The sequence below is a fragment of the Ambystoma mexicanum genome, chromosome 6p, assembly GCF_040938575.1.
Source record: "Ambystoma mexicanum isolate Mex_15411 chromosome 6p, UKY_AmexF1_1, whole genome shotgun sequence".
Classification (NCBI taxonomy): Eukaryota; Metazoa; Chordata; class Amphibia; order Caudata; family Ambystomatidae; genus Ambystoma; species Ambystoma mexicanum.
In genome coordinates this window covers 1,122,912,557-1,122,930,833 of record NC_090935.1, presented here as the reverse complement: position 1 = coordinate 1,122,930,833, position 18,277 = coordinate 1,122,912,557, and the positions used below count along the sequence as shown (strand labels likewise).

Here is an 18,277-nt window from a genome sequence, read left to right as displayed (position 1 = left end):
TTTACCCTTAAAGTGACTTTGTCTTTGTAGAAAGTAGTATTTGGAGGTTTGCAAGAAAGATCCTGCAACTCGCTTACCCTGCAGGCTGATGTTATTGCGATAGGCAAAATGGTTTTTTATGTCAAGAGCCTTAAAGGGCATGAATGTAAAGGCTCAAATGGAATGCATGTCAAAAACTTTAACACAAGATTGAAGTCCCAAACAGGTACATTGAATGGAACTGGTGGGTAAACATTAGTAAGACCCTTCAAATTGGACAATCAAAATGTCGGCGTTAGCTCTCCCACGGCTTTCATGCGAAGAAAAGCACACTCACGGGCTCCCCTCTGGAACCGATACAGGTTGCCATGGCGCTTGTTTACATGCCAGCATGTATCGTGTCAGCTCACACCTTGCAGGCGTAAGGAACGCGTACCAAAACCACGCCCCCCTGTACTTTCAAAGCACCGCTACTCGTACAGCTCATTGCTGCTAATTGTAGCGTTACTTTCCTTGCGGTTACGCTCCGTATCCCTTCTGACATCCAGTCAGTACTTTAATTGATCTCCTGGTTCCCGACGCTCGGATATTCTCTTTGGACTGTATTTGGATACTCCTTTGGTTTTGATTATGCCCGCTCCATTACTGACACACACTCCTTCACGGACTGCCTGCGTTTCTCCTCAGTGACTTCCTGCTGCCACGGCTCACTAAGGTACGCTATTGGGTGTTCTCTGCACCCGTCCACTGTCTCCTGGTTATTACCTGAGCCCTCTCCAGAACTCCTCAGCTGCTCATTTGGGATATAGCTAGCAACATCATTTACTTCCGAACTGATCCAGGCTAGGGGATCCCACTCTGCTGGGTTCCAACATTAGCTTCTATTTTTCTGTCGGACTTGATTGCTGCATCTTTTGGGACTACGGCATTCTTCAGTGAAACCCTCTCCAAGTGCATATTGTGACGCTTTCCTGTACATGCACCAACCCGTCACTAGTGCGACCCTCGTGCCGCTCAGGTTATTTTCCTGTACTAACCTCCCTTTTTTTTTATTTTATCCTTTCGTTGTTTCCCTCCACTTGGACTTCAATCACTCTTGTCAACTATCCCTTCAGGTCTGTGTTTGAATTACTTATCCATTTCTGGGAATGTCTAGTTAACTACATTGATTTGTAGGGTAATAGTTCTATTTCTTTTTATAGGTGCATTCCACTCAATCCCTGCCTGGGTACTCCTTTAGTACTATTGTTTTCTTACCCACCTTTCATATCTTGTCTTTTCTAACCATCTTTGTATGCCTTTGCAGCCTTGGTTTGGCGGTGTGTGTTCTCCCCGCTCTTTTAGGCGATTGGCAACTCTCAGGTTGAAACAGCAGAGAGGCACATCGTAGAAAAGAGCCCCTCTTTGAGGAAGCCTGAATCTTAGAATTCAGGGGGTGTCGGGATACCTGAGGCTGTCTCGTGAATTTCTGTGGAAACTGCCGTCTCCAAAGTCGCCTATCTTCAGGCAGTGATCGATTTACGGAGCGGTGAGTATCACCCACCCCGTGAGTGAAGTATCTGTCACTAGCGATATCTCCGGCCATGGTTGCCAAAAAGATTCTCCCTTGAGAATATTGTCTTTGCAGGCCCACCACAGAAGGTCTTGCGCAATTCTGCTCAGAACTTGCAGATGGTCCGACATCTTGCCTGAGAACTGGGACCATTGTATCCTGAGAGCCCATTGAAGAATCTCATTCTCAAGCGGGTCTCAGGCACCAGGAAAAGACATGAGACCGAGTAACCTCAGAAAATCGAAGGCCGGAAGATGCTGAGCATTCTGGAATTTTGTTACCATCTGCAGAATGTGTTGAGCTCTCATCCGGGGTGGTGAGGCTTTCCCTGAGGAAGTATCCAGGACTGTTCCAATAAATTGGAGTCCTTGGGATGGTATGAGATGGGACTTCTTGTAATTGAGGGAGGAGCCCAGTCTGTGGAGCGAGTGGCAGGTGATACTGAGGTGTTCCCTGGCTTGCGCGGGTGAATGAGCCCTGATCAGCCAATCGTCCAGACAGGAGTAGACGTGAATCCCCCCTCTCCTGAGACTCACTGCCACCACCGAAATCAACTTGGAGAAAACTCTCGGGCAGAGGTCAGCCCGAATGGCAGAACTCGAAACTGATAATGGGAACCACCAACTGCGAACCTCGGGTACTTTCTGTGCTTGAGATGGATTGGTACATGAAAGTAAGCATCTTGAAGATCCAATGATACCAACCAGTCTTGGAGTTGGAGAGCCTGAAGGATCTGAGAAAGGGTAACCATGTTGAACGTGTCCTTCCTGAGGAACTTGTTCAAGTTTCTCAAGTCCCAAGATGGGTCTCAATCCTCCGTCCTTCTTGGAAATCAGAAAGTAAGGGGAATACCAGCCATTGTTCCTGTCTGCTACAGGTACATGTTCTATTGCACCTTTCTCTAGCAGGGTCAAAATCTCCTGCATAAACAGTGGATCTGGAATATTGACAGAGTTGTATCCCGGTGGATGTTCCCGAGGCCTTTTTTTAAAAGAAACGCAGTAACCTTGACCCACCGTTTACAGTACCCAAGCAACTGAAGTAAGGCCTCGCCATTCCTTCAGATACTGAGAAATTCTCCCTCCCATCGGGGTCTTGTGGGTCAAGGCCTCAGAGTGGCTTGGAGGTGGCTGTAGCAGTGGCTAAGGTTGCTGCTGATGGGGCTGACTTAGCACCCCTTCCTCGTCCACCACGAGGAAATATTCTCTGGCACCTATGTTCGGTTTGTCCTCTTTCAATTGAGGAGTATAAACAAAAGGACTTAACCCTCCAGGAAGATGAGCCCGAATAGGGTTGCTGAGGCTGTCTAATGGTGGCACTAAGGAATTTAGCTGCCGTCTTTGAGGTTTGCAGCTACTCCAAACTTTCATCTACCTTGCTGCCAAACAACCTCGAGCCGTCAAAGGGCATGATGAGCAGTCTTGCCTGCACATCTGGTACAAACCTGGACTTCCTCAACCACGCAAATCTGCTTAATATTGTGTTAGCAGCCATGGATCTGCTGATGCTGGCTACAGTATTCAACCCTGACAGGAGACATTCACTCATTGCCTCCTTACCATCTTTAATGATCGCCAGGAAGCAGTCTCTTTCTTCACCTTCCAGGATGCATCCAGCTGCCATCGCAACACAGTCCCACAGGGTAAATGTCAATCTAACAGTGTGTAAGTCACATTAGTAGATCTTACGGCCATACTGCCTGCAGTGAAAACTTTACATGCCCAGGCAACTAACCTCTTGTCATCAATTTCAGGGGGGACGGGAAGATAAGCTGATTGTCCGGTTGATGTGGCTGCCTGAAATACCAAACGTTCAGGAGTGGGGTGCTTGATAAGGTATTCCAGGTCACTGCCAGAAGGCCTGTACTTCCTTGCTAATTATTTTTTAACTGCAGCCGCAGCTTTCAGGGTCTCCCAATTAGCAGATTTATTTTTCTGCAGAGCTATGTGGCATGGTAACATTTCTGAGGACCATGGTCCAAGATGTCTGTCATGTCATCTGGTTGGTATGATGGAGTAGGCCTACTCCAACCCATAAACTCAATGACTTTTCCCACAAGCTTTCTATAGAATGAGTCTGCGTACTCAGAGGGGGTCAGACCTACCAAATTCTAGTTCTGGCGAGGTATCCAAGCTACTAGCTGACTGGAGATTATCATACAAATCTCTCAGTCTTGAATCGTCAGAAAAAAGTTCTTCCGGAACATTGGGGGTGCAAAACTGCAGACCAAAGGGTGGTGAACCTCATCAGAGGGTTGGTCCTCCTCATAAATTGCAGACAGACTTAAAGTAGTCTTTTTTAGGTACAGGTTTATAAACCTTGTCTTGAACCAATGTCTTCGACAATGTCGAAGTAGTCGTTGAAGACGGCTTCGAAAATGGCGCTGGTTTACTCGTTGTCGACAGCTCTGACTCTGATGGAGTCAGCAAAGTCATCGAGGCCTTTGACGATTTGTGCTTTTTCGTCAGAACCAAAGCAGGACTCGGTTCCTGACTCGTCGACACTCTCGACAACTTCTCGTCGTTCGAGAACTTTCTCGATGGGACTCCAGGTTTGAGCTCGGCTTCGAAGTTTTAGCCTTTGACTTTCCTTTGTGGTCCTTACTCGGAGCAACCAGGGCATGGCTCTTTTGCATTTCTTTCGAGGGGGTTGAGGCCGCAATCTCGAAAATTCACAACTTCTCCATACGAAATGCGCCCCATTTTGCCGGGGAATTGTAGGGCATCTGATAACCTCCGTGGAGGAATCACTTGAGACTGAATGAGACCTATTGCATCTCTTCTTTGCCTTCTTATAGGATGAAGACGAAGGTTGCCGCGATCGACTCCTCGATCGGGACCTTTTTGACTTTTTGCACCGGGAAGTCTCTCAACTCACTGGTCTTTTTCTCCTGCTTCGAAGATGACTTCGATGCTAACCTCCCCATTGCCAGTTTAACTCTATGCTCCTTGAGAGCTTTCTCTGTTATGGCCTGACAGGACCAACATTCATCGGTACGGTGCCCCCGAGCCCAGACACCACAGGCAGATGCGGTGAGGATCTGTAATGGACATTTTTGACCCGCAGTTGTGGCATTTTTTAAAACCCGACTTGGGCATTGAAGAAGTGATGAAGAAAAGATATTTTCTCACGAAAATCTCTGAAGTGCACCATAATTACTCGGAGGCCCTCGAGGGACATTGTCTCGACGAAACTACATACAGCGCCCTCTGTTGAAAAAGAATTCTGAAGCAGTGAAAAGCTGGAGAGATATAATATCATAAGATGAGAAATACGTGGGATGACACAATCCATTTGAAAGGTATGAGTAAGAGGCTGTGGTGATGACTAGGGAAACATGAGGAAGGGAGTTGATGCCAGCAAATGAAGGGTATTATGAACTTTATTTAAAACATGCTCTCAATTAACAATAGTTTCTCCAAAATTGTTTAAATTTATAATGGCCTGTGGATACATAGGAAGGTGAAAACGTGTTTGTATTTTGTAGTAAATCATTTGATCAGTTTATGCTCCCAAACTGGATTCACATCAGACTGGAGCCTTTAAAATATCTTGTGCCTTAACTGTTGAACATTTTACCAACTTCCATATTTGTAAAAGCGGTAACCTACCTGTCTATGACAATTGAATAATGCTCATCATTTGAGCCAAGGGTAAGGTTATCATCACAATGCACATTTGCTACAACAATGGGAGCATAAAGGCATGTCTGGTATGAAGCTGGGATGTCTTTATTTCCACATTTAAAAACATTAACTTGAAAACATTAAAAAATATGTAAAACATTACTTTCAAGCAATATAATGTTTATTTACTTATAACACGTACACCACAAACTGAAGTGCCAGTTGCTGCTGACAGCCTACTGTAGAACGGAGGGGCGTGTGGCCAGGGTCCATGCCATGAGGATGTGCCTGTTGTGAGCTCCTGCTCCGATCCTCTACATTGATCCTTACAGCAGTCTGCTGCTACATATAGATAAATTAATCCCAGTGCAGAATGTTGTGGAGCTGCTTCACTGGTATTTTTGCAAGTATGAGTGGCTCTGGTACTTCTGAAACCCGTTGGAGCATATTGATAGCAAAATGGTGGCTGGCGCGGCTTGCTCTGAGGTCCGGAGGAGGAGCGGGTGCCTGGGATCTGCTTTCGAGGTTGGGATTGGGGTCAGATGCCAGCTGTGGATTGCAGGGAGCCTGCGGCGTTGACTAGCGGTAAAAATACTGCGGCCTGGTGCCCAAATTGTGGGGGACTACAGCGTGCTCTGCAGGAGCGCACTGAAGACATGTTTGCAGGTGCACGGGCTGAGCGCCCGGTGAAGGTAAGGCCCTGACACTGCTGCAGTACCCCAGTGGAGCGGCATGGACTATAGCTGAGGCAGAGGACAAACCACAGTGCCACTGAGGCGATGATAGCGTGTTGTGCTGCTTTTTGCAAGGCAGCTGGCCTGGGTTCCGTTGATTGCTTGTGGGAGCAGGCAGAAGCCCTGATAATCCCAGGTGCTGGAAAGGTGGCTTGTCCTGGAAGAGCCTGGAACTGACTGCCCTGAATGGGAGAATACTAGTGTACCGAGTGTGTGGGACTTTAAAAGCTGGGCAAGTGGATCCTGGAGCAACTGGAGTGATGGCCTGCACCCCCCACATGCTGTGGTGGGCTCCCAGTGCACAAAGGGATAGGGTCTCCACCATACTTGCCTACACAGTGCTTGCAGACTTATATGTGCCCTGTGATTGCTGCTTCTCTGGATGATGCCTACCCACACTGCAGCCCCATTGGTGCCTTATTGAGGTGTGTGTGACCTATGGGCTGGAAGCTTGGTGTCACTGCCCTAGTGGGATACGGCTGGACCACGTTGCATTGCTGACCCACCACTGCACCTATTGGAAAGAGGGACTGTGCCCCTTGCTGCAACAGAGTGCCATTTAGCCATACCTGTCCTGGCGCTGAGGGCAGACACTTCAGTTTGCACATCATTGCCTTCATCATACTGTCCTGTCTCAAACTGTGTATTGCTGTGAGTATACGCTGGGAGTTTTTGGTATGCCGGAGACTAAACAAAAAAGGTGACAGCAGGGGTCTGATCATGTACTCCTTTGCAGCCCAGGGGAACCAGCGGGACCCGTAGCTGAGGAGGGAGGAGGAGCAGGTGGGAACACAGGTACCCGAGGAAGAGACACACGAAGACAAGATCGTGGCAGCAATTGCAGCCTCACAGACCTCCCTGGAGGGGAAGATTGAAACCCCTGGAGGGCAAGATTGAAGAAGGCAAGATAGATGTGCATATCCTGCAGCGGGCTGCCCACTCACTGACAGAGAGGGTTACAGCTACTGAATCGCTACTGCAGGAAAATGTGACAGCCACAACTAACTTGGAGTCCAGAATGCGCAGCCTAGAGGCTAAAAACGATTTGCTGGAATTGCGAGCTGAGGACGCAGGAGGTAGGTCACAAAGGAATAATATTAGAGTCCTGATGGAGGGTGAAGAGGGTCCTGACCCCACCTCATATTTAGAAAAACTGCTCCTGCAGAAGTCGGCCGGGGAGACTATCTCAGGGCTTCACGATCGAGAGGACACGCTGCTTGCTGCAGAGAAGACTGCCACCGGGAGCAAATCCAGGGCCCATAATCGCTAGGGTGCTTAACTTCATAGACAGGGAAGTGATCCTGCAGAGCTCCATACAGCGTGGCAACACGATGATCGCCGTCTCCCTGGACTATAGGTCGTTGGTCCAGATGAAGAGGAATATGTTTGTTCCTACAAAAGAGAGGCTCTGCACCCTGGGCCTCAAGTAAATGCTTGTTTACCCTGCCAAACTAAAAGTGCTTTATAAAAGAAAAGGCTCTCTTTTTTGAGTCTCCAGAAGCTGCCAACTCATTGATGGACCACAACGGCATGAAGGATGGGGCTCCTGATGATGGCCCAAGTAGCCGTAGACAGAATCCATGAACCTACTTGATCTGGAATTCATGTCAATAGACAGGTAACTGCGCAATATAATGGCATATCCACTGTTGATAGGGAGGTGTATTTTAGCAGGAGGGCAGTGCAACCTTCCATGGTGTAGAATTTCTGACATCCCCGGATTGTTAGGAACAGTTGGTATTCGGCCTCGGCTAATGCCCTTGGCCAGATGCCCCTCTTGTGGGAACGGGTATGCCCGAACAGCTTGATGCGGGTGAGCATAGTTTTGGCCTCGCAGTTGGAGGGGTTTACACCTTCTTTAGGTATGGTTGGTTGTTATTGTTGAGTTTCATTGTTGGCATTCAGGAAATTGTGATAGGGTTAGGGGCAGAAGCGGGGGTGGACAGTGGGGGTGGGGGCTCTGTGTCTGGGGTCTCTTCCTTTTGGTGGGGGGCCTGGCGGACTGTGGATGATTGCTGGGAGTGTGACATGGCATCCCGGGTAGCCCTATGTGTGTGCTATGGATGTGGGACGGGTTAACACACTACTTGGATGGCATCGGTTAGAATACTGACCTCGAACATTAGGGGGATGGGATCTTATCTACGCAGGAACCGGGTGTGATCCTACCCTCACAGGAAGAAAATATCGATTGCATCGTTTCAGTAGATGCACCTGCGTCTTGCAGAACAGGAGAAAGCTTTGGCTAGATGGGGTGGGTACTGGTTATGGGTCCACATATTCGCTATTGTTGAGGGGGGTCCTGGTGTGGAATGATGCTGCTATCCCCTTTCAGCTGCCAGATGTGGATGCATGGCTATGTGGAATATCAAGAAGTATATATAGTGAACTCCTATTGCCCTAATCAGGTGATATCTGTTTATATACGCCCCCTGGGTAGTAAATTGGCACGACTGAGGGATGCTTTGTTCCTTTGGGGGGTGTGATTTTAACTGTGTGAGAGATCCTACTCAGGACAGGTCTGACTCTGCACAAACTAGGTTATAGGGGGGGTACTCATATTACTCAGCTCCACACTAACTCTACAGTAGAATTGACTATATGCTTGTGGGAGCTGAACATATGGCAAAGTTCTCTGGGGCGGAGTATACTGGTTGTTCCACCTCAAATCACTTCCCACTCGTGGTGCACTGGAGCAGACGTGGGCTTAGATCTCCGATTCTGACATGGCGCATGTTGGCAGAGGTGCTGTCGGATGATGTTTTTAAGGACCGCACGGGGGACTTCCTTGTAGATTTTTTAGAATCTAACGTGGGCAGCGTGGACAAATGGGGGACAAGTTGGGAAACATGGAAGGTGGTGACCAGAGGAGAGGTGATGGCTGGAGCGGGTGGTATGAGGAGATCGCTTTGGGAAGCCCTGAGGTTACTGGAGGACAAAATCCACACCATGGAGTCGGACAGGGTTCCAAACCCCTCTGCTGAAGCTGGGCTTCTGTTACTGCGGACTGAATGTGTGGAAGCATGGGAGAGACTCTGGAGGTTTGATCGCAAAGTGTACACGGGACGTATGCACAGCAAAGGGGACAAGTCGGGGAGATTATTGGCGTGGCTGTGCAAAACTGAACAGCCCTCACGTGTGATTATGCTGATGGGGATGAGTGCAGCGGCTCCTGGCAGTCTCAGGCAGAGATAAATGATACCTTTGGCAGGTTTTATAGCAAACTGTATCAGCACGAGAAGCAGGTCGATTTTGGGGAGCTGAGCTATGCTCTAGCCCAGGTAACGCTACCGTGGCTCAAGGCTGAACAGGCTGCAGCACTCAAAGTTCCAATAATGGAAGAAGAGACAGGCAGGGTGATTCATCCCTACCAACAGGGAAGACGCTGAGGGCAACAGACTCCCCTGCAAATTCTATAAGGCATTTAGCTCTACCCGCTCCCCTGTCCCCTCTCCTGCTCAAAGTATATGAGGAGTACGAGGGCAGACGGCTCCCACGGAGCATGCGCGAAACGATGATAGTGCCCATACAGAAACCTGGGAAGCAGGCAGATCTGTTTGAGTCCCACGATCCCTGGCGATGCTAAACCAGGACATAAAAATACTGGGGACATAAAAATACTGGCAGTGTTGCTGGCTGGGTGATTTCAAAAGGTTATAGGTGCCCTAATACATATGGACCAAACAGGAATCATGCCCGGATGCAGTACCTCCATGAACCTGTCACTTGCAGCACTTTATTGATCAGACTAACTCCCAGGATGCTCAGTATGCAGTGGCATCCTTAGATGCAATTAAGGCATTTGATTCAGTTTATTAGGAATGAATATGCACTACACTGCAGTGCTATGGGATTGGCAAAGCGTTCATCCGCTGGTTCATGCTGTTGTATTCGGCTCCTGTGGCAAGGGTCAGAACGGGGAACTGGTGACTGGGTCATGGGACATACAAAGAGGCACACGGCAGGGATGCCCGCTGTCGCCCATGCTTTATATACTGGCACTAGAGCTGCTTGTCGTGTTTCTGCAAACGTGTGTTAGCCTGTGCATAAACTACCCATACTCCTGGAGGTTCTGGACAACCTTGCCAGACTGTCAGGAATCTCCTTTAGCAGACAGAAATCATGTCTCTTCCCCATAGCCGGGCTGCGTTGATTTGACACCTGTGACATTCCGGGTCTGGGACTGGACTGGGAGGTGCACACGTTGAAATACGTAGGCATACATATTGCAGACATGCCAGAGAGCATGCATATCAGGAACACAGTTAAATCGGAGGACCGGATGGGGCGGTCCATGAATTTTGGGGGGACACTGCCATTGTCAATATTGGGGCAGAATAGCACTAGTTCAAATGGTTGTTATACCACACCTACTCTATAATTTCACAAATGTGCACAGCTACATTGTGGCAGGCTTCTTCTAATGCCTGGACTCAATGCTTAGGGGTTTTCTATGGGGACACGGGAGACAGAAAATAGCCCGATTAACCTTAGCATGGCGTATAAGGATGGAGGTGTGCAGCTGCCATGGTTAGAGCTCTACTATCTCACTGCACAGCCCCAATATGTGGCTGGCTGGCTGGCTCTCTGTTAAACCAACAGTGATGCTGTATGACATGGTATTGAATTGATATTTTATTTTTATCGCGCTTGTACACAAGGGTTTCAGAGCGCGACATGCCCTGGTATGCCCTGCTGAGCTAAAGGAGGCCCTATGGATCATGAACTGCTGCTTTGGACAAGCGTCACTCTTGGTTAGACTGGGGCGGCAGGTGTGGGAGAGATTGGTGAGGGTGCGTCGGCTGAGCAATCCGTATTCACTGCATGTGCCAATGATGGCAGATACGTGGCCAGAAGTGGCTGAGTTGGCGGTTGCCATGAAGTGGGCTGAGGTGGGGCTTACCCCATGGGGGATACGTACAAGGATGGGGTGTTTCAATGCTTCAATGTTCTGATGCAAAAGGAGGAGCTCCCCAAAGGCCAATTCTTAAGATATCTGAAGCTGTCTGCGGTTGCGAAACGCAAGTGGGTGGACTGGCTGGGGGTGCCAGAGCCTGCTCTGCTACTGACTTTGCTGTATGAATTGGAGGATGGCTGGAAGCCTGTGTCCCGGTAGTATGGGTGCTTGCTGTGTTTGTCATATGTGCGGGGCACGAAATTGAGAATGGATTGGGAAGCGGATTTGGGTCTGGAGTTGAGTGAATTTCAATGGGACATTGCACTGTGTTTTGTTAAAAAGGGTCTCCGGCAATGCTAGATTTTGCCTCCTCCAACTCAACCTGCTTCACAGGACACACATGACAACTAGCAGAGTGGTAAAATGCGACCCATCTGTGACACCTACTTGCCCATGGTCCAGCACTGAAGGGATGGATATAAAAAATCATCCAAATGTTTTGGAATTGTGTGGAGGTGCAGGTCTTTTGTCAGGTGGAACTAGCGTGTGTTAGAGCTGGAGTTACCCGGTTTCAGTGGTCACTGATGGAATACTTGTTGGGCACTTACCCCCGACCAGATAAATATAGACATGTTGTCAAGTTCATGGACCTGGACTGTGTTTTGGCTAAATGAACAGTAGCAATGGCGTGGAAACAGAAAGGAGGACCGCAATATCACAGCTGGTGTTGTGACTTTAAGATTTAGAGCGTGGCAGAGACCACTGTTTGGTACAGGGCCATGAGGGATGGTATCAGGGAATCAGGGAGCCCACTGAGAATGTAGCAGCCTGGAATGCACTCCTCCTGGCAATGTTCAGGATATCTGATGATAAGCGCCCGTGAACACCTAGGTGACACTTCACACAGGTTTTGCTGTGGACACAATAGTGGTTGTATTAGACAAAGATCTGAGGTTTTAGGTGATCGAACTGACTCTTTACCCCCCGCACCGGGGGTGCTCTGCTGGAGATGGTGGCTCTCCTAGAGATGGTGTGTTGCTGCGGTGTACTGGCTCCTGGTTTGACATTGTGTGGTATGCAATGCTGGATGTCTTGTTTTTGTTTTCTTTGTGTGGTTATTTCAATTGTATTACTTTTGAGTTGCTGTATTGGTTGATGCTGTTCATGCTCTGTTGAGGATAGGATTCCTACTCTGATGTTGCATTTGAATGTACATATTTACCAATAAACAGATTTTCAAATCAAATCTAACTGTAGCACTGACAGGCAAGGTACAGATCTCCTGGCGTCTTGCGAAGTTCTGTCCTGGATGCGACAGTGATCTTGATGCAAGAGACACAATGGCACTTTAGTGGTTACATTACAATTGCAGGGGTAAGCACAGTGGACTGAACAGTTGGTTGACAGAAAGGGATAGAGGGGGCGCAGGAGATTCTGATGTCATGAGGTGGGTGCTAATTAGAAGAGGTGGGCTTCCAGTTTAGTGCAGAATTTGAGAAGGGGTGGGCTTATGTGATGTCTTGTGGTAGGTTGTTCAAGATCAAAGAGCCATTGATGTCCACTGTGCCTGTGGCAGAAGATGCCCAAGATGTTTGAACTGAAAAACAGTAAAGAATGGGAGTAGAGTGTATCTCTGGAACTTCTCACAAGGATAGTCAGGGAAGATCCATACATACATTTGATGACGAGGCTGATTATTTTAAAGTGAATTCTTTCCTGGAGTATAAATAAGTGAAGGTTTTGAGATGGAAGGTCACATGTTGGCATGTCTAAAGGCCAGCGACAAGAATTGTGGTAGCCTTTGAGACTTTTTGTAGCCTGTGCAATTGGAAAGTCAGGGCACGTGCTTCGGGGCTTCGCCATGGCTGATAAAAGAGGTGGAAAAGGCTCCCATTGTAATGGGCTAGCGGTCTTTACAGCAAAGTGCAGGATGTACTTTAATATTTCAGTTGAAATAATGATGTCTGAAGCACTTCCCGGCCTTGCACTTATCTACATCCCATAGTACTCTGAAGTTGCACAGCTTTCTTGTGTACGGAATAACTTCAATGAAAAAGGTTGGGAAAGGATAGGGTATAGGATAGGGTATAGGGTATTTTTTTGGTCAGGAGCTACCCAAGTGCTATGATGAGGATCACATGTTCTCGCAATTTTGAAAGGGAGGGTTTTAACACAGCAGCAGTGGGCAAGATCTCTGCAGTCAAGAGAGAGTCTTATTTGCGGGATTTGGTGGTAGGGAATAGGGAAAACATTAGAGTTTGGGGATGATACAGATGTGGCTGTAACTGTCTTAGCAAGGACCCTTTGTGGATAGTGGATAGTGGTTAAGGCATCAGGGCAGGGTCTGAAGTCCTTTTCACTGGCCTAAATGCAATTCTGAATAGGATCAGCATAACTGTGTCAAACTAGTATCCTTTCTTATGCAATTAAATGATCGCACATACATAGCAAAGTAAAAACGTATAAAGAAAAACATTGACAAGCACACACATATATACTTGTGCATCATCATAGAATCTGGTGCGCTCCCCATTACCTGCAGACAGTCACGTGCCTGCAGCCTTTCTCTTGTGACACTATATCAGAAGCTTACCATAGCCATCACATCTACTCAAGCCAAGCCCCCAAAGCCAGCAACAGTAGGTGGCGCAATCTCAGTACACAGAGTTGGAGCCCCTCAGGAGCCCAGAGTCGTTTTCTGCACAACACCGTCTGGCCCTATTCCCCTGAGGTGCTATGATGAAATCAAGTGCAGTGCCCCAACGTCCAAGGGACTGCACAAAGTCCACAGACAGTCATGGGAGCACAGCTTTCTCCGAGGTGCACACAATCAGCAATCAGCAAGCTTACAACAGTCATTAAGGCCATTCCACCATTGACCTTAGTGCCAGCCACATCGGCTGGGTATTTGCTTCCTACAGGGAGTTGGAGCCCCTGCAAGAGCCCACAGGCTTTTGCCAAACATCACCACCGGTCCCTGTCTCCATAAGGTGCCATCACAGTATCAGGCACGTTGCCCATCAGATGCAAAACAGTCAACAAACTGTGGCAATCTTCTTGGGTTACTAAATCAGTGAGCTTACAACCCGGATCCCGCTTGCTCCTTCACGTAGATGGAGCCCCTGGAGGAACCCACAGCACTTTGCCGAAAAATCACAGCCTGTTACAGTCCCCCTGAGGGGCTATTGAAAGGAACACTGTCCATAAGCCATTGATTGCCATGTGCCATCTATTTAACCTCTATCAGCGTGCGTCCCATTATCTGGTGTACATGGAGAAGGTTTCTCCAGCTAAGGGCATGTTCTATTTGGTCCTGTTTGGGCCTGTCAGGTTCTAGGCCTACGCCGCCTCTAGTCCCCAAAAACTCTCCTTGTTAAACCTCCGTAGTGTTGCTCACCTTTTCTTCCCCCACCAGCATTATATTGCAGAATCTGGACCTGTACAAATTACAGCATGGGGTGCTAATAGTTATTCAATTATTGGTCCTGACTGAGCCCTCCTGCCTCTGAATTTTCATCACAACATTAGTGGCCTCAATCCCCACTACCTATCTGATTTAATGAATTGCTGGCTGCTATTGGCTCTGTACTGCCTAATCTAGTGCATTTTGGTCAGTAGCGGACCCCTCTAATGTAATTACTACCTTTCCCTCACACCACGCAAAATACTCCTCCAAACGCCAAGCTACGCTAGTTCTGACACACTCTTGCGCTATCTCCTCTATGCTCTCTGCTAATGACTTACTTCTCTTCCAAGATCTCTAAAATATTATCCACGATACCCTCACCGCTCTGTTTTGTATGCCTGACCAGTTTCTTTCTGCGTCCCTTCTAGCCCCACTACTTCCTAACTAAGCTGCTTCTCCCCGACTTCTCACACTGAACTGGCGCTCATCCCAAAGGACAGCCCCTCTTGCACCATTTGGAACTGCTTGTTCTGCATATATTCAATAAAGTGGCACCTTTCACCTGCACTCTAATCTCTAACTTTTCTCATTCTCTTGGGACCTTTCATTCCTGCTTCTTCAAACTAGCTGTTGTCATATTGATATTAAAAAATTCTACAGATGCCCCAGCAATCCTGCTAACAATCAGCATGTATTAGTTCTTACTTATTACTCTAAAATCCTTGAAAGGCTTGTTTTAACAGTATTTCCATCTATCTTAACACTAATGCCCTCTGTGATGATCCTCTCCAGTCCATTTTCCACATCTGTCATTCTACTGAAACAGCCCTCACTCATGTCTCCAATTTTCTGACCTCTACTCACCATCGTACACTCTCCTCTATTCTCATTCGTCTAGAACTCTACCATCTTTTATGCACCACACCACCACTCTCTCCTTTGGCCTTTTGTGGCCCTTATTATCAAAGATATTGCTTTATACTGGGTTGCCTCCTCTCTCTCCCATCGCATATTTTTCATCACATGAAACACAGACATTGTTTTTCCTCCCTGGTGGTGTACCTCAAGGCTCCAGCCTGGGCCCTCTTCTCGTCAGGCGTCCACTATCTACTTCATTCAAACCATATCCTTGTTTAGGTCCACATATCATCTTTTGAAGGTGACACTCATATCTTCTTCCCCACTCTGACTCCTGATCTCTCAGCACTTATTTCTGATGGCCGTGCAGTGATCTGCCACTGGATTGTACTTAAGTGTCGCCTCCTCAAAGTCCAAAGTAATCTACCTCCTGGCCTCCAAAGCCCCCACTCTCTCTCTCACATATCCCACGTGTGACTGACCTATTTTCCCTAACTCTTTGTGCCATTTGACAGCAATCTCAAGCTACATCACTTTATTACAGCTACCTCTACTACTGCCTAGATTAGCCTGCTTATTATCAGGAAAATCCACGCTCTCACCACCACTCACTATGCCAACATTCTCATATTAACTTTAATATTCCAAATGACTACTTGCCTATTCTATTCCATGGCCTCCGCCCTCTACTCATTCTTCTTGCTCAAAAGAATACTCACCTTTGCCATATGCACCTTCTGTAATATACTTTGATCTTCTCAAAATGCACATCACTGAAGCGATGCTGGCTGGCATTCTATCAGAAATCAATCCTATTTCGAATTCCTACTGCTTGTCTTCAAATCCATCCTCTGGATTTCCCAATTTGTCAAGACAATACCATATCTTACTACTGTCCTTTGAGCAACCTCGGCTCGAATAGGATCCTCAATGCCTTTGTTCCCATCCACCCTGTGCATTCTCTATTTTTTGCTCCTTCTCATCTTTGCTCCTCTTTACTGGAATACACAACCGCCTCCCCGTGTTAAAAAAACATTACCATCAACTCCAATAAATCTGCAGCGATGCTCCACATCCTAATACTCGAAGTAGCACTCTAAACTCCTTGGCTCAACGCCTCCCATGATCACTCTGTCCCTTTCTTCAATGCAAATAGGACCATTTACATATCCATTCCCCTCGTATTATTGACTGTCGTTTATCTTGACCTGTCCAAGTTGTATGTATCCGGTATTGCCTTACATCAACTATTCAGTCTCTCATTACCATTCCTTTTTCTGTAATTCGCCTGTTACAGAATTGCCCCGTATACAGTTATTCAGTTATTCAGTTGTGTTACTGGTCAAAACATCTTTGCTCCCTCAATAAATAAATAATTGCAAGCAAACACCCTACCAGCGTGATCCTATCGTACTCCACTCCTCTGCGGTAGGCCTGTTTAGCAAGAATGTGGCTATAGAGTTGGAAAGTACATGCTTATTGGCTCCCACCAACTGGGAGAAGTGATGTATCAAATGGATTTTTTTAATGATGAATTGCATTCATAGCTAGAAAAGTACTTCTGTTTTAGTTTATGTACACTATGACTTGAGCTTTACTCGCCTTTTCTTTTAACGTCTTAGAAAATGATTCTGTAGAAAACCTAAGGTTGTGCTTGACAGTGACCCTGGAGGAACCTTTCCCTTCACATCCTTTCGCCAGGAGGCCCTGTGACTCTAACCCCTCGACTTTCTAGGGAAGGTAAGGCTTTTTGGGGCTTAAAATGCTCAGAACGCTATGCTGGGAGCAGCGAGCTCCGTATTTCAACAGGAACATCTAAAGACTTATATGCTACGCTGTGACCCTCAGCGCTTTCCATCATGGGCTGTTTATTGTGCAATGTACATTTAAACTGTGATGTCTCAGGCCTTTCCAACATGGCCGATCCCTTCCTCAAGGTGCCTCCCTGCAGCTCTGCCTGCCTGCCTATGATTGGTGCAACTGCCTTACAACTGCACCAATCAGGCTAGCCCGCAGGCGAATGCCGGCCCGCCTCCAAGGCCCAATTTAAGGCCCCTGTTTGTTTCCTGTATGGTGTTGGTTCGTGAGGTAAACCTCCTCTGCCGCCCTGTGCTGCTCACTATGTTCCCCCACCCCCTCTTTTGCCCCCTGCTGCTCTCTGTGTTCGCCCACCCCCTCCATTTCCCTGTACTAGTCTCTTTGTTCCCCCACCCCCATCTGTTGCCCCGTGTTGCTCTGTGTTCTCCCAGCCCCATCTGTTGCCTGTGCTGCTCACTGTGTTCCCCCACCCTCTTCCGTTGTGCCTTGCTGCCCTCTGTGTTCCCCCACCCCCCTCTGTTGACCTGTGCAGCTCACTGTGTTCCCCACCGCCTCCGTTGTGCCTTGTTGCTCACTGTGTTCCCCCACCCACCTGCGTTGCCCCGTGCTTTTCACTTATTCCCCCCACCGCCTCCGCTGCCCACTGTTTCACATTGTGTTCCCCACCCCCCCAGGTTGGCCTTGATCCTCTCTGCACCTTCTGTCATTGTCACCCCCCCTGCTTAGCTACCTCTTTATGCTGTCTTTGTTCTCCCCCGCTCAGCCCCTTTGATTCTCTCATCCCCCCTCCCCTGTGTCCCCCACCCTTAGCACTTATGTTTTTCAAATATGTCACCTGACCTGTTTGTTAACCACTTGTCTGTCGCCCCTTCCCACCTTTTGTTCCCACCCTCCCCTTTCCCTCCAGCACTATCTGAATTGTCGTCAGACCTAGTAAAATAGTACGCTTGTTCGTTTCCTCTCCTTCTCCCTCATTCCAATCCCCGCTACCTCCCCCTCCTTCTGTATACCTTCTGGCACTACCTCAATTGCCGCCAGGCATAGTAACGTAGCCGCTTGTCTGTGTCATCCTCTTGCCCTCCCCTCCTCCCCTCTCTACCGTTGTCATTTTGCTCTTACTCTTTCACATATATCCTCCTGACCTATTTGATAGCAGTTTGTTTGTCTCCCCCCTTCTTCTTATGTCCCCCCTCCTCCCTCCGGCACTAACTGAATTTTCGTCAGACATAGTAAAATAGTTGCTTGTTCTGTTCTTCTCCTTCTCCATCATTTCAATCCCCTCTACCCCTTCCTCCTGTTTACCTTCCGGCACAACCTCAATTGCTGTCAGGCATAGTAATGTAGCTGCTTGTCTGTCTCACTCTCCCTCCCTCCCCTTTGTCTTAGCACGTGCACTATCTATAATGT

The 18,277-nt window shown here is 47.9% G+C and overlaps 1 protein-coding gene across 1 annotated transcript in view; it reads right to left on the bottom strand.

Annotated features, from left to right (window-relative positions):
* GLIS3 (GLIS family zinc finger 3) overlaps positions 1-18,277 on the bottom strand; it is a 1,977,963-nt gene that overhangs the window by 612,752 nt on the left and 1,346,934 nt on the right. The gene's annotated exons all lie outside the window — the stretch shown is intronic.